This window comes from Bos indicus x Bos taurus, chromosome 3, assembly GCF_003369695.1.
Source record: "Bos indicus x Bos taurus breed Angus x Brahman F1 hybrid chromosome 3, Bos_hybrid_MaternalHap_v2.0, whole genome shotgun sequence".
NCBI lineage: Eukaryota > Metazoa > Chordata > Mammalia > Artiodactyla > Bovidae > Bos > Bos indicus x Bos taurus.
In genome coordinates, this window is record NC_040078.1 from 97762768 (window position 1) to 97780243 (window position 17476).

A 17476-nucleotide genomic window follows, 5' to 3' on the forward strand; every position below is an offset into this window, starting at 1 on the left:
TGGGTTCCCAAGCTTTTGTTTTATCCTCACATCTCTGACTTTATTATCCCAGAGCTCCTCCGCATGGGGAAGCTCAAACTATGTGGACTGATCTCCGTGGCAGCAAGAAGGCCCTGCTCGGAACGTAACTCCCCATCCAGAGTGGCTGAAGCACTCATTTGCATGGTACTCTTAGGCAGTCTCTTCCCCTCTCTGGGCCTTTCATTCCCCCTCCCTCTATACACTGTAGGGATTGAAGGAAGATCTCCACAGGAGGGCCGTTCCAACTCCAAGGCTGTGTCATCTTGGAGTTGTTCCTTGGTTATGGACACTCCACCGCTGAATTTCATAACAAAGCACAGAAGTCCTGGCTGCTGCAAGGAATCAAAGGCTGGAGTGAACACTTGTGACGGTGCCCAGCATGTGGCAAAAGCTCCATAAATATCAGTTTCCTAAGCTTTAGTTTAAGAATGGTCCCTGACCCGCCTGCCTCACAAGTTGGAGAGAGATATGCACATTATGTGCCTGTGAAGCATTTTGTAAAGTGAAGAAGGATGATCACCATAGGATGGTGTGGAGAGGAATACCCTGTGAAAATATCCAGACTGCCCCCAGCTGCTGGAGGCTTCATGAGAAGTAGATTCAATGCACAAAGTTCTGTCTAGTCAAAGTTATGGTTTTTCCACTAGTCATGTATGGATGTGAGAGTTGGACCATAAAGAAGGCTGAGTGAAAAAGAATTGATGCTTTTGAACTGTGGTGTTGGAGAAGACACTTGAGAGTCCCTTGGACTGCAAGGAGATCCAACCAGTCCATCCTAAAGGAAATCAATCCTGAATATACATTGGAAGGACTGATGCTAAAACTGAAGCTCCAATACTTGGGCCACCTGATGAGAAGAGCCGATTCACTGGAAAAGACCTTGATGCTGGGAAAGATTGAAGGCAGAAGGAGAAGGGGTCAACAGAGGATGAGATGGCCAGATGGCATTATCAACTCAATGGACATGAGTTTGAGCAAACTCTAAGATTATGAGGGACAGGGAAACCTGGAGTGTTGCACTCCATGGGGTCGCGAAGAGTCAGACATGACTTAGAGACTGAACAACACCACCACCACACCATCAGGACCATAGATCACACGCACGGATCTGCTCAAATGGTTTTCCACTCCTAGCATCCTGGCCTGAGAAATCAGCAAATAGCCACCAGGGGAAAGGTTCAGGGTGGAAATAAAGTCTGAAAGTAAACGTGATATCGTCCAGGGGGCTCTGCGAACACAGAGTGCTTTGAGTTCATCAAATTTTTACAGCTTCTACAACAGTTTGAGGTGGTTTATGAAACTTTAAGGAATTTTAAGAGAAATCATTATTTTTCTAAAGGGCGACTTCTCTCACTTATGATAAAAGACACGGTTTTTCTTTCTCTCTAGATTATAGCTTTGGCTCTGGCAGCAAGCAGAGGGGAGAGATGGAGCTGTCACCTCAGAGCAATATTCTCATCAAGTTGGTTGTTTCCTTCAATTTTTCTAACATCTTTTCATCCTGAAAGACTCTGAATACTTCTCAGCAACTGACTAGATACATACTGTTTCAACTGCAGGAGGCCCCACAAAGCTTCTGGGAAGTTCCCCTTGAGTCAAGTCAATTAAGCGCTGTGCCTTATTTTCCCTATCTGTAAATTGGCGTTAACAATGCCCATCTCCAAGAGGTTTCAGGATAAGATAACATGGAAATTTGGACATTCCAGAATGTTAGAATCTAGCTACGTAGGATGTCCATCACAAACCTGCAAATTCTAAAATTATCCTCACCCTTCTCTGCTGCCTGTATCTGTTCCACACACTCTGGTTTCTAGGTTAGACCAAGCATGCTTTTCTTTTCTTCCTATTCCATGAGCACCCAGTTATCCGGCCTTAGTAAATTAAAAAGGGGTCTCTGTGGGCAGCCTGACACTGGAAATAACCTCTTCACACTTACCTGACCACTCCAGCTTACCTCCAGGCGCTCTCTTCCAGGCACTTTTCTGATCGACCGACCCCACCCATTTCTCACCCTTCCTCCAAAGTCCTCCCCTTCTCCCTTCGGGGGCCCCTGGTCCAGAGCAGGTTGGGATCCACACACAGCCTGCCCCACATCAGGGACTCAGCCCAGCTGGCCTATGACAGAGCACAGGTTACGTCTGAGGGTGTTTTGTGTTCAACATGTGTGAAACTTTTCCAAGAGTTATTTTTGGTTGTTACTGTTGGGAGGCTCTCGAGCCAAGGATGAATTCATGCTGATACATCAAATAGCATATTGCATTTCAGAAATTGGCCTTAGCCATGGGAAATCAAGTAAGCCAGATGCCTAATTAGTCCATTATTTACCGTGGTGGAGAGAGCTGAATTCTGATGAAAGGGACCAGACTAATCACTGCTTCCAGCAAGAACTGAACTGTTTAACCTTTCATCAAGAAGCGCCCCCATCCTCCCCAAGTACTAATGCCCGCCTCCCAAGACTCGTACTGGTCCCAGGTGTGTCTGGCCGTGAGAAGTCTTATCAGCCTGGACACAGCTGACCTCCTGGCCAATGAGCTTTGATGCTTCCCCACTCAGCAAGCCATTCTAGCCTCCTGTTTCTTGCTTTTCCTACAAAGCTAGAAAAGTGTAAACTTAAAAGAGTAACTTCCCTATAGCCTTCAAAAGAAAAAAAATATTCATTTATCCATTCAACACGCATTTTCTGAGCTCAGGCCCTATATACTGAAATACAAAAGCCAATAAGAAACAGTCCCTCCCCTCAAGGAACTGATTATCCAGAATAGAGCTGTGGATTTCAAATGGTTTTTAGAAAAATTTCAAGAGGTCTGAGGACCCCACTCCCATGTGGCTCCTCTCCATTTTAACCAGAGCTGTATAATTTTGTGGCTAAGAGCTCAGACTCCTGTCTAAGTTTAAATCTCATTTTAGCATTTCAATGGCTTTGCTACATTGGGTAAGTCCTTTAACCTTTCTAAGTTTCCTCATTTGTAAGCAGTTGTTCTGAGGATTAAGTGAAGTAATTCATGTGTCTTGCTTTAGGCACTGTGCCAGACCCATTTATTCTCAAAAGATTTTAACTGTTATAAGTATTAAAAAATTGCATTTGAATAAAGGATTCCAAGGTTGATTCCAAAGCCATAGAAAGTCTGCGAACGCCTGGTCTAGCATTCCAGACTCAGTAAACCAATGATTGCATGACAAGGTGGTAAGTGTGATGATAGACAAGGGAACTGGGTGCCATGTGGGAAAAGCAGGTCGTCCCAACCGGACATGAGGTCAGGCAAGGTTTGCTGGAGAAATGACCTCTGTGATGAGTTTTGAAGAAATAATAGGAGTTGTTTAGACAAAATCCAGGGGATGCATTGCAGGCAGAGGGGAGCACTGTGCGTGAAGACACATGTACCAGACTGGTGAATATAGTCAGAGAATTCCAAGGAGTTTGGTGTACGGGACTGGTAGGAGCCCAGGGGGAAGGGGCTGGAAGTAAGATTGGGTGGTATGCAGAGGCTAGTCATAAAGAGCCCCGTGGACTACCCCAGGAAGCTTGGACTTGATCCTGAAAGACACGGGAACTTTCCTTCAGGGAGCAAGGAAGATATGACATTTAAAAGAGAGGGATAACAGATATTACTATGACTTTCTGGGGTTTAAAATATATCGTCGCATTGTGTTTGTAACTTTGAGCCAGCAGTTGCAGTTCTAGAAACCTAGACTAAAATAATCGGAAGTGTAAATAAGGATTTATGCAAAGAAAAAAATTCCACAGAATCATTATTTATGAATAGTGAAAAACAGAGAAAAATCTAAATGCCTAACAGTGGGAAACTGATTAAGTAAATCACAATGCATTCATGTAGTGAATGTTATAATATTGTGAAAATGTTTATGCTATAATTTTAAGTGAAACAAAGCAGAAGACAAAGTTGCATATGTATTATACGTTAAGATGTATATAACAACCAGGCTTAAAGTTACACAGAATGGATGCAAACTAGATGTTAACAGTGGTATTTCTGGGCACTAGGGTTGTTTTCTTCTCTCCTATTTAAAAAAAAATATTTCCCAACAATTTTCCATAAACATATGTTGGCTTTAAAACTGGGGGAAAATTATGGAAGGAGGAGGGGACCTGGTTACCCAGAAATGAAGAGAGACTTTATTTTATAAAACAGAACCAAACACGTCGGAGTCAATTGCTCAGTTATGGGCTAGTTACTAGGGTATGCACCCCATGAAGCCAGCTCAGCCCACATTATAGAAGGAACCTAGAAGCAACTGATATCATCTATGTGTCCATCTCTCTAACTAGCCATCTTTCTAACTGTCTTTTCATCCAACCATCCATCCATTGTACCTCTACTGTGCTCAAATGCCTATTGCAGAGATACTTATATCCAGGCTCCAACATCCTATGCAATCTGCCAACTCCTCTGTGCCCTCTTTGTAAGCATAACAAAGACTCCTCACTTCTCCTTCCCCAGAGCAAACTTCAGATTTGTGCCATTTATTCCTAATTTGGCTGTTTCTTGATCTGCTAAATCTTTGGCCTTCAAACACTGCCCTGTCGGCCTGAAGGACTAGTTGCTGTTCTTCAGCCACTAAGTCATGTGTAACTCATTGTGACCCCATGGACTGCAGCACGCCAGGCTTTCCTGTCCTTCACTATCTCCTGGAGTTTGCTCAAACTCATGTCCATTGTGTTAATCATGCTATCTATCCATCTCATCCCCTGTTGCCCCCTTCTCCTCGTGTCCTCAATCTTTCCTGGGATCGGGGTCTTTTCCAATGAATCAGCTCTTCACATGAGGTGGCCAAAGTATTAGAGCTTCAGCTTCAACATCAGTCCTTCCAATGAATATTCAGGACTGATTTCCTTTAGGATTGACTGATTTGATATCCTTGCAGTCCAAGGGACTCTCAAGAGCCTTCTCCAGCACCACAATTCAAAAGCATCAATTCTTCATTGGTTAGCCTTCTTTTTTTTTTTTTTTTTTCTTTTTCTAATTTTATTTTATTTTTAAACTTTACATAATTGTATTAGTTTTGCCAAATATCAAAATGAATCCGCCACAGGTATATGGTCCAACTCCGACATCCATACATAACTACTGGAAAACCATAGCTTTGACTATAAAGACCTTTGTCAGCAAAGTGATCTCTCTGCCTTTTAATATGTCATCTAGTTTTGTCATAGCTTTCCTTCCAAGGAGCAAACATCTTTTAATTTCATGGCTGCAGTCACTATCCATGGTGATTTCGGAGCCCAAGAAAATGAAATCTGTCACTGTTTCCACTTTTTCCCCCATATATTTACCCTGAAGTGAATGGACTGGATGCCATGATCTTAGTTTTTTTGAATGTTGAGTTTTAAGTCAACTTTTTCACTCTCCTCTTTAACCTTCATCAAGAGGCTCTTTAGTTCCTCTTCACTTTGTGCCATTAAAGTGATGTCATCTGCATATCTGAGATTGTTGATTTTTCTCTCAGCAATCTTGATTCTAACTTGTGATTCATCCAGTCTGGCATTTTTCATGAGTGCTCTGCACATAAGCTAAGTAAGCAGGGTGACCATACACCACCTTGACGTACTCCTTTCCCAATTTGGAACCAGTCTGTTGTTCCATATTGGGTTCTAATTGTTGCTTCTTGATAGGCATACAAGTTTCTCAGGAGGCAGGTAAGGTGGTCTTGTTTTCCCATCTCTTTAAGAATTTTCCATAGTTTGTTATGATCCACACAGTCAAAGGCTTTAGTGTAGTCAATGAAGGAGAAGTAGATCTTTTTCTAGAATTCCCTTGCTTTCTCTATGATCCACTGGATGTTGGCAATTTGATTTTTGGTTCCTCCATCTTTTCTAAATCCAGCTGTACATCTGGAAGTTCTCAGTTCACATCCTGCTGAAGCCTAGCTTGAAGGATTTTGAGGATTACCTTGCTAGCATGTGAAATGAGCACAATTGTATAGTAGTTAGAATATTCTTTGGCACTGCCTTTCTTTGGGGATTGGAATAAAAACTGACCTTTTCCAGTCTTGTGACCACTGTTGAGTTTTTCAAATTTGCTGACATGTTGAATGCAGCACTTTCATAGCATCATCTTTTAGGATTTTAAATAGCTTAGCTGGAATTCCATCACCTTCATTAAGAAGAGATAGCAAGAATAAACAGAAAAACTATACAAAGAAGTCTTAATGACTGAATAAATACAATGGCATGGTCACTCACCTAGAACCAGACGTATGGGAGTGTAAAGTCAACTGGTCTCAGCGAGCATTACTATGAACAAAGCTAGTGGAGGTGATGGAATTCCAGCTGAGAAGGACTGGAGGCAGATCCTTTCCTCTCCTAGGGATGAAGAGCAAGGACTCTGCAGTCAAAAATCGCCTCCAACTTCCAATTTTGCCTCTATCTGCTACCTCACCCCTCTGAGCCTCTGTGGCTTGATCTGTGAAATGGGGTAGTAGCATTTTCTTACAGAGATGCTATGAGGATTAAAGGAGACCCTGTATAGAAAGTTAGCAGTTAACAGCTTAGAAGTTAGTGTTGTATTTCCTAAGACTGGTACATTGTAAGCACTCAATAAATGTTAGCATTTATTATTACCATAAACTCAAATCTAGTAACATATGATAACTGATATTTCAATGTTAATTTCATACAAAGGCATCTTCAGAACAATATCACTATCTTTAAACTGTAGCATTAAAAAAAAAATAGCTATAGCTCTGGTTATTGCAAGAGCATTGCAAGTAGGTCCTAAACGATAGACTGGGAGCAGGTCTAGGCTTTATTACAGCTTCTCTGACCCTCCCCACCCTCCATCTGTGACTCAGGCTTTCTTCAGCTGAGCTAATAACCTTTAGCTGGGTGACATTCAACTCAGTCTCAGGCACAGAGCCTTTCTCTCTTACGGCTTCCTGTATTTGTCTGTTCTGATCCATTCGGAGTGGGTTTCCCAGTTTAATATCTGGCGGGGAAGTGAACTTCCATTGTTCCTGGGTTTCAGTATATGTGTGTGTGTGTACTGGGGCAACTCGCTGTAAGCCCCAAGGGCTGACTCCAGCAAGGATGGTTCTGAAGTAAATACAGTGAAGTCCCCTACATCTGAATGAGTTCTGTTCTAAGAGCCCATTTGTAAGTCGAATTCATCTGTAAGTCGAATTCGATTGTAAGTCCAACAAAATTAGACTAGGTACCCAGCTAATATAATCAACTATATCGCCCTGCACTATAACAGGTTTCAAACACTTTTCAAACAAATAATACACAAAAAAACTAACATGAAAAATAAAGAAAACATTTTTAATCTTACAGTACCTTGAAAAGCACAGTAGTACAGTCAGCTGGCACCCAGGGTCACATTTGCATCTTTGAAAGTTTGAAACTTGAAGTTTCGCATGTAGAGGACTTACTGTACAATGGATGTGGTCCTGTAGACCCCTGGGGTGATTGCAGACCCCAGGTGTGGCATGAGGCAGGCTGCACTGCACTAGCAGAGGTTCTGGAAAGTGGAGTTTGTATGCTAGTTTGCAGCTAAGTTCACTTGTCAGAAATGGCCTTTCAGTGGCTATGCTGCAGGGGCATGTCAAGGCCAAAGCTTTTCTTTAAATGCCTAGAACAACCAGTGCACACTCAGCAGTTGAAAGAGTTAACTTACTCAGGCTCCCAGTTGCAAGAGAACAATTGCTTTCCTGTTAGAGTTTAGCTCTACTCTGTGACCTTGAAAACTCCTCCAGCTGCTAATGCACGTTCTTTAATATATATTTCTGTTATATGACTGGACCTTATTGCATGACCATACACGGGGCAAATGAGACAACTCTTCAGGATCCTAGGAGGGTGGCAGGGCTGAGGAAGAGGGAAGGCACAGATATTTACTGAGTATCTATTAAGTGTTAGGCACTGTCTCATCTAATCCATCAAACAGCCTTATGAACTGGGTTGTCATTACCCCCATTTTTCAGTTGAGGAAACTAAGGCTTAGCATGAAGGAGACCCCCACCCCCACCCCACCCCCGTAATCCCTTCCACCACTCACGTTTATCACTCCACAGCACGCTGATTGCTTTATGTGCTTGTTTTTCTCTACCCAACTGTGAACTCCTTGAGGGATAAAGCTATGTCTCTGTCTCCTCTGCATTCTCTTGCCCAGAGCATAGTTCCTAACACATCAGTAAAGTGTCAGTAAAAAGAAGGAACAAATGAAAAGCGTTAGAACCCACAAGGTCACATGGACGGTGGGAGCAGAGCTGCAAGTCAGAGCTGCCTGCTCCCGTGCTGGCCAGGCGAGCAGGCTCCCCGGGAGTCAAGCAGCTTACAGGACCTCTGCAATCCTCAAGAGTCTCCCCTTTTATCTCTAAAAGACATGTAAACAGCCAGCATAGAAAAGAAGGATTCTGTTTATTTGACTTGTCCTTGAGTTTGATGATACCGTTGAATAACAAACGTTCAGAATTACCCCCATAGTCTTTGGGTTCAACTGACATTGTAAATAGATGATATACCAACTTTATCCCATTACTCTGTGTGCCGTGCTCCCCCCCCGCCCCCCACTGTGAGGAACACTTGGAATGAAATCATAGATCTTACAGACCAGGCACGCTAGGAGCTGGAGTTTTGATTGGGGACCAGTTGACACTAGTACAGTCAGGAGTTGGGCACCTCAGGATGTCTCCTCTTTATTCCTAGACTAAGGACTTGTCCATCCCTAACTTCTGACTTGGCCACTTTTGACTTTGAATTTATGACTTAATTCTGGCCTTCTGGAATCTCAGAGTTCACTTTGGAGGGCCAGAGAACTTCAAGGCTGGAAATACTGAAGAGGTACCCCAAACTACCATTTCATAGAGAACGTGGAGCATGTAAGCCCAGGCCAGGAAGCCGACCCAGCTGAGACCACATGGTGGGACAGTGCTATAGAGCTGGGACTCACCCTCAGGCCCCTACCACCTCCATAAGACGAGAGCACGTCACGTAGGCCCTGGGGATGTATCACTAACACATGGGTCTTCTCATAATTATTTTTACTAATTGATTACACAGATGTGTAGTGTTCAGAGCATCTTCACACATGCACATTCATTTGACCCTCACTGCAGTGTTGTGAGATAGATATTATTGTTCTGTTTTGCAGATAGGAAAACTAAGCCTGAAAAGTTGCTAAGAAACTTTCCCAAGAAACAGAGTCAAGGTTCAGTGTTTGTTCTTCTGCCTGCAGGTGTCCTCCTGTCCGGCCTAGGGCCAAGCACACAGATGGATGAGTCAAGAGAAGGGAGGACTAGGATAGGAGGAAGACAGAGGGTCATTGCTGTTTTCTTTCCTTGTTTTTTCCCTGTAACAAAGTACCCCCAAGTCAGTGTCTCCTCCCAGTTTGCCAAGCTTTCCCAAATGTCTCTGAGGGAATTAATGGTAGGACAGAGCAAGGTGTGGAGAGAAAGAGGGAACTCAGGGTCCAAGCCATGGTCAAGGCCAACTCAAAGCTAAGAGACCAGAAGTAGCAGACTCCAGGTCAAAACAAGTCAGATCCTGAGGAACGAAGGGACAGCCAACGAGTTGGTTCTTTCCATGGGCATACAGTGGGCGAGATGGCAGTAAATACAGGAGACACCATATGAGCAAAGTCACGCAGGAAGAGGACAGAAGGAAGGAGGTGGGTCTGACAGATGTACAGTGTCCCTTTGGGGAAGGAATGGCTTTTTGAAAAAAGTGATCAGATTCTAAAGGGCTTCAGGATACAGGCTGAGATACTGGAGTTTTATCATTTGGGCCAAAAGGAACTATGAGGGATCTGTGGGCAGGGAAAGGACAGAATGACAAGCATTAGCTCTGATTATGCAATCAGCACCAGAGTTTAGACCTCAAAATGGTGACCCCTTTAATCTGACAGTCTGCTTTGGTATGATTTGTTAAAAATGACAAAATGTCTCATTTTGTTGCAGTTCTTTGTGACCTTTCTTAATATTAGAAAGTTAATTTCAGAAGGGAAATAAATGTATTAGTGTTGTCACAGCCATAAAAAGATGAATTCTGTACTGTCAAGCGATTTCTTCGAATGAATCCATCATGCTGTAAAAATGGTTGCCTTCCAACACCCAGCATGTGCCCAGCTCCGTCCTTCTCTCTCTCCCCTGCTTCCTCTCTCTTTCCCCCCTTCTCTCTTTCATCCTCGCTTCCTCCCTCACATGTCTTCCGTGGCTCAGACGGTAAAGCCTCTGTCTACGATGCGGGAGACCCGGGTTCGTTCCCTGGGTTGGGAAGATCCCTTGGAGAAGGAAATGGCAATCCACTCCAGTACTATTGCCTGGAAAATCTCATGGACAGAGGAGCCTGGTAGGCTAGAGTCCATGGGGTCGCAAAGAGTCAGACACGACTGAGTGACTTCGCATTCACATTCATGTTCCTCCCTCATGCCTTCCATCTACCTGCACATCTACTGTGATGTGTTCTGGGAATACAGAGCTAAAGGCATAGTCCTACCCTAAGGCACACTCTAGTGGGGAAGATAGAGAAGGAAATCAGCCTTTGAAGGTGTATCTAATTGTCATAGGAGGAAAGAACCTGAGCTAAGGGAAGGAGCTGTCTGTTCTGCAGAAGGAACTCCTGTTAAATTAGGAAACCTGCCCTGTAGTAGGACTTGGGTTGACTCTGTGATTAGGAGACAAGACTGAAGGTAGGGTTCTGAAGGGTTGAGTTGGGTTCTAGTCCCAGCTTCATATCCAGCTAGCTATAGAGAATTTTTTGAATTTTATTGAAGTAGAGTTGATTTACCATATTGTATTAATTTCTGCTCTACAACAGTGATTCAGTTCCTATATATATATATTTCATATTCTTTTCCATTAGGTTGAATATAGTTCCTCGTGCTTACAGTAGGACCTTGCTGTTTATCCATTCTATATATAATAGTTTGCGTTCTGCTAATCCCAGCCTCCTAATCCTTCCTTCCTCCCTTGGCAACCACAAGTTTATTTTCTATGTCTGTCATTCTGTTTCTGCTTTGTAGATATGTCCATTTGTTTATATGTTAGATTCCACATATAAGTGATATCATGTGGGATTTGTTTTTGTCCTTCCGACTCACTTAGTGTAATGACATCTAGGTCCATCCATGTCGCTGCAAATGGCGTTGGTTCATTCTTTTTTTATAGCTGATCAGTACTCCATTGTGTACACACACCACATCTTGTTTATTCATTCATCCGTTGATGGGCATTTAGGTTGTTTCCATGGCATTGTTATTATAAAACGTGCTGTTATAAGCATAGGTGTTCATGTATCTTTTTAAATTATAGTTTTCTTTGGATATATGTCCAAGAGTGAGATTTCTGGATCAGAAGGCCACTCTATTTTTAGTTTCTTGAGGAACCTTCATATTCTTCTCCATAGTGGTTGTACCAACTTATTTCCCAGCCACAGTGTAAGAGAGTTCCCTTTTGTTCCACACCCTCTCCAGCATTTATTGTTGTAGACTTTTTAACAATGGTCATTCTGACTAGTGTGAGGTGATACCTTACTATAGTTATGATTTACATTTTTCTAGTCATTAGCAGTGATGAACATCTTTTCACGCCTATTGGCCATCTGTATATCTTCTTTGGAGAAATGTTTATTAGGTAGAGAATTACAAAATTTTATTAGACCACATGGTATGCCATTGTTAACTTCACTACACCAATTATGCTCACTAGTTGCATGACCCTGGAAAAGCCAATTCTTTCCTCTCTCTGGATCTCAGTTCCCCATCGGTTCAATGAAGAGGCTGGACCAGCTCTGACCTCCCCTGGTTGTAACCAACTCCTGGGGTCTGAGGGCATGCTATAACCTAGTGTTTCTCAAACCATAATGTACAGAAACTACCTGAGTATTCATTAAAGTTCAGGTTCTGATCAGTAGGTCTGAAGTGTGATCTGAGAATCTACATTTATAACAAGTTCCCAGGTTATACTGATGTTGCTAATTCAAGAATCCCATTTTGAGTAGCAAGGGCTCAGTCTGTGGTAGGAGCAAACTTTAGGGTACAGGGTGGGTCCACTGAGGATGTCGGTTTAAGACTGTTGAAAGCGAGCAATAAAAGCAATCTTACTCAGATCTGGTCAGCAAATAGAGTTCTGGGTTCATTTTATTACCTGGGATTTTCACTATCTTGTTTTGAAAACCTGTGATTCTCTTAAGAGATTAAAAGGAAGAAAATTGAACTTTTAAAGTCTCAAAGAAGTTTTTTTCACTGTAATCACATCTGTTTTAATTTAAGGTGCTGTCTGATGTTTTCCCCGTAGCTCAGATTTCTATCTCAGATGAGCACAACAGCAGTTCTCCTGTGGGAGGGCGACTGCCTCTTTTCCCTCCCCACATTTTAGTGTGTGGTGGGGGAGGGGTGCAGCTTCTTTCTCAAGGTGCATCAGCACACTCAGAACTTCCTAAAGCTAATTTCCAAAAGCCCTTCAGGGACCCCCATGATATACTGGCTGAAGACATTCCAGCTTGGTATTTAAAGCTTTAAGCTCATTTCTCTATACTCCCTTGCATGAAACTTTTACTCTTGCCCTAAATGCCTGCTCCTCTTCTCCCCAAAAGACATGTGTCTCACCGACATTGACAATGCTGCCCTCCTTACATTCATATCCACCCTGCACCCTCACCCCCACATACTGCCATCTAATTGGACTATTATTCCTCCTCCCTCATTGGCCAGCCTTCAAACGTCCACATAGCAGTCAGGTTTGTCTTCATGCCACCACTTCCAGGAAGCCTTCTGTCATCATCGCAAAACTTTGGTATCACTTATCTCTGAGAACAGCTGTGCTAGGCAAGTATCACCCCAATTTTATGCAAACCTATTGAACACTGAAGTCTGGGTTCTTTCTTTCGCTCCTCTGCTTTCCCAGAGGAGCTGTACATCTTTATGGGTATCATGATGTACTCTTTTGGTTTAGAGCACCTTTTATTTCTGATGAGAGGAGAAAACAGTTTCATTGGGTAGAGAGGGTGAGGTAGAATGGCCTGAAAGATTTGCTGGATGTCAGAAGTAGAGGAAGGCTGCCAGGGCGATGTAAACTGGGGAACAAGGAGCTTATTTTCTCGCCTCTTTTAGACAGAAAAGTACACAATAGACTCTGATCCCTTTCCCTACATTATTTCAAGTCTCAAGATTACCTTCTCTGGGCTATGTTTTGATGGATTCCTATGATTATCTTCAATACCACTGGGTCCCATTCCAGCAAGTTGAGACTAATGAGTTAGAGGCAATCAAATCATAGAATGTTGGAGCCAGAAGGAAAATGAGAGGTTCTTGTTCAGCCTCTTCATTTTACAAATGAGAAAATTGATTCCAGAAGGAAAATGACTTCCTCAAGGTCACACAGTGATTTAGTGGCATGGATTCATTTGGCATTTATTGCACCTTTTTCCTTAGCATCTTCCACGCTTCTGGGTAAAGGTGTGATTTAGTTAACACCCACAGTCCTTCATGTGGCAGAATTAGAAGAAAGAAACTACAACCCTCTGATTCACTGTGGTCTCTGCCTACAGAGTGGGCTTTCCCCACAATTTTCTTTTCATCAGAAGGTGACCTCGTAAAGCCAGACCTCTGACACCTGGCATTTCCTCCTGTACCTTGTACTTTTCAACTCTTTGTCTAATTATTTCTTATGTATTTAGTACTTAAAATGCACACAACCGATTATCCTCATGGCCTGAATTCATAATTATTGTATAACTAAAGGCAACTTTGAGCATGAGAAAAACAACACATTTCTGCAAGAAAATGTGCTGTGTTATTTGGCATTGCTATGGTAAAAAATGACCCTGATAGCTCGGTAGCTGATAACAGCAAATATTTATTTCATGCTCATGTTATGGCAACCCACTCCACTGTTCTTGCCTGGAGAATCCCAGGGACGGGGAGCCTGGTGGGCTGCCGCACCTGGGGTCGCACAGAGTTGGACATGACTGAAGCAACTTAGCAGCAGCAGCAGCATGTTTTATGAGGGCTGTGAGCGAGTCACCTGCAGTTCTGCACACGTATCTTATTATCTAGGTCCAAGCTGAACCTTCAGCTCTGTCTGAGATCTGCTCTTTTCATGGCAGGGGGCAGGAATGCCATCCCATTTTTCCTTTTTGTCAGCTACACCACATGGCTTGCAGGATCTTAGTTCCCAGTCCAGGGATTAAACATGCTTGACAGTGAAAGTGCCGAGTTCTAACTATGGGGCCACCAGGGAATTCCCAGTGCCATGCTATTCAAAGCTGCCACACAGAAGCGGCAAATGTTATGACTGCTTACCTTCCATTGGCCAAGCATGTGCCAAGGCCAACACCAAGGTCAAAGTCAGTGAGGAGGGGAGATACATATACTCCTCTTGGATTCTTGGGCAAGCAAAATGACAGTAGGAGATCCTTCACTGAAAGGAAGAAAGAATAGTTAGGAGAAATTTATCTGATCCACCAAATTGCCTTGTTGCTGATATATATATATCAAAATATAACTTCAGGGAAGTCACTTGTCCTTTTTGGGTCCCTGTTTCTGATCTTGAAAATGAGGAAGTTGGCTTAGGGGAGTAAATTAATATGATGGAAAGAAGCAGATATATCTGAGTTCAAGTTCTAGTTGTATCTCAGACTAGCTGTGTGATCTTAGGTAAGTTACTTAACCTCTCTGTTTTCTCATCTGTTTTTTTTTTTTTTTTTTTTTCTTTTTCTTTCTAAAATTCAGTCCCATAGTTTGAAAAACACAGAATGGCTTAAATCTCTTAATGTTTCTCATGAACTCTTTGTTTTTTTTCACCTTCGAGCTATGTTTTAGGAAAAATATGTCTCTTGAGAGAGAACTTTGTTTTTAAAAATGTGGTTCTTTTAAGTTCTGTTAAACTTAAGAAATACTGAATTCAGTGCCTTTTAAAATAGAAACACTTATAGCACACTGTGCTTTTATAAAAGGATTTTTTTTTATATAGCCATCTATCTAGCCAGCCAGCTATGCTTTGTCTGTATGTGCAGGAAACTTTTAATGGTCATTGTTTCTGGGTTGTAGGATTTCAAGTGATGTGTTTCATTTTCACCTTTGACCTAAAACAATATCCAGACCTTGGTTCTAAGCTTCCATAGGGATGGACACTCCTGCTTTTCCCCACCTTTCTTTGTATGACTCAATGAACCCTGAGCTCTCCTTGCAGACCCCCCTTCTTTAGGAAGCCTTCTCTGCCCCAGCCATCTCCAGGGGTTAGGTTTCCTTCTGCTGCTCTTTCACAAGCCCTATGCTTGTTTCTATCACAGCCGTGGTTACTTTGCATGGGAGTTACTTGATTTCTGCCTTTGTCTTCCCTGAAGAGTACGAAATTCCTCCTGACACAGGAGCTGGGGCTAATTTTTCTCTTAGCCCAGCACTCAGCACAGGATCTGATACATAATAGACATTCAGTGGATATTGTTGAATAAGCTAATAAACTTGGCTCTGTTTCATCTGAGCGAGCTGTGAATTCCCACAAAGCCTAGCCCTGGCCCAGGGGCAGGCCCTCCAGCCTTCTGGCAGAGGGTGAGGTCAATGCCTTTGCTCAGTTCTACTTGGCAGGTTTGAATTCTCTACAGCTTCCAGTCCCTGCCTCCTTCTCTCCCTTGGGCCAAGAGAGCTCCCCATCTCTAAGCCTAGCTGTTAATTTTTCTTTTTCCAATTGTGGAATGTTGCAGCACTTAAAACTTTAAAAATAAAGAGATTGATTTTTCTCTTGAATATTTGTTTTGTTTCTTTCTGACTAGGGAGTTCAAAAAAAAAAAAAAATATATCACTTCCTTCACACCAACAGAGATAGTCTTATACAGACAAAGAGTCCCACAAAGTGCTCGTCTACACTATGGCCTAGTGGCTGGGAAAGGAAACTAAAAATGGGGTCAGTATTGCTACCAGAGCTCTCTCAGATGGAGCCAGGAGGCCACTGAGGAACTGAGACTTAAGCACGTCTCAGCCTGGATGGAATCTGATCTGTTGTCCACTTATTGTCCAGAAAGGCATACAGAAAGATGTGCCAGAAACTCAAGATACTTATGGGACCTTTACCCTAAAATAGCTCATGGCAGCCTATCTTCTTATTGGACCCTCACCCTAAAACAACTTGTGATTCCTTCAGGACAAATATTTCCTGACTTTGTCAGAATCAGTTACAATTTTTACCAGGTAACTTTAATAAACTCCTGGCTTTTTGTTTTTATAAGCTCCTGACTCTTTCTCTTCCCCAAATATTCTTTCAAGTTTACCTGAATCTGTGTCTCCCAAATTACAGTTCATAAAATTCCAAATAAAGCTTTTTGCTCTTTGCAGCCTCGATACTAATTGTTGTTCCACAAGATTAACAGCACAGGTTTTGCAGTAATGCAGTTGGGCTTCCATCCTTTCTGGAATTCAGCTGTGTGACGTTGGGCAAGTGACACACCCTCTCTGACGTTTTCTTTATTGCTAAAATGAGGATACTATGTAAAGCTCTGGCTTATGTAAAAATTAAATGAGATGATGCATGTAAAACATAGCACCATGCCTGACAGTCTTATTAAAAGAAGATTTCTGGGTTAGAAAAGCTAGCCATAACATTGGCAGGGCCAGACACTGTTTTCAGAAGTACTTTATTTTTGTATTATCTCTAATAGTTCTCACCACTGAAAGATGGGTGTTATTATTATTATCCTCATTCTATGAGTGAAGAAATGAATTAAAGTAATTGCCTGTGCAATCCTGCAGACAGTACTGGCCCCCGAGAGTGTGAGCAGAATGTGTATTCTTAGTCCCTACAGCTTTCCACCCTCGTGATGAGACAGGCATTGGCTGAGGCCAGGACCCTCCCTGACTACCCTCCCCTCATCTCCTGCTCTCTCTTGCTGTCTGTGCACCCCTTGCCTTGGAAGTCAGGCTATCTGACATGAGAATCCCTTCTCTCCCAGCCTTTGCTGTAGCCCCAAGCCCTGGACCTCTGTCGGGGAGCCTCAGCCTGCTTCTAAACAACCTGTCAGGCTGCCAGAGGGCTGGGCAGCCTGTCTGCTTTTATCAGGGCAGCTGACAGAGCTGGGCAGGCTTGGCAACAGCTTCAGCTATGAACAGAATCTCAATGAAGGCTTTCACCCAACCTATAGTATGTGTTTATGACCTGGGAGCCTTGCCCTGGCAGCTGGGGAGGAGAGTAAATATTGCAGGCTTGGGGCCCAGCTGTCAACCCCTACCCCCCACCTGCAATGATTAGATGGTTTCCTGTCCTCAGCTATGGTGAAAGCCATTCAGCTGTGTGTGTGTGTGTGTGTGTGTGTGTGTGTGTGTAATAGGGAAAGAGGGACTCCTCATTCACCAAGAAGCTGGTTCCCTGGGGTCAAGAAGGGTCCAGCAAACAGGGAGTATGGGAAGAGAAGGGGAGAAGAAGGAGGAGGAGACAAAGAATCTGAATCCACTGAGAAATAAAAATCAGAGGGAAGTGAAGGCCCACTGGAAAATAAAGTATGTAGACT

General features: G+C 42.9%; 1 protein-coding gene and 1 long non-coding RNA gene across 4 annotated transcripts in view; one reads left to right on the forward strand and one right to left on the reverse strand.

Annotated features, from left to right (window-relative positions):
* The window catches only part of LOC113889914, a 42163-nt gene extending 33936 nt beyond the window's left edge, over positions 1 to 8227 (reverse strand). The window contains exon 1 of the long non-coding RNA XR_003510377.1: positions 8037 to 8227. This is a non-coding gene — a long non-coding RNA (uncharacterized LOC113889914). The remainder of the gene's footprint in view (positions 1 to 8036) is intronic.
* AGBL4 (ATP/GTP binding protein like 4) overlaps positions 1 to 17476 on the forward strand; it is a 1469133-nt gene that overhangs the window by 1364007 nt on the left and 87650 nt on the right. The gene's annotated exons all lie outside the window — the stretch shown is intronic.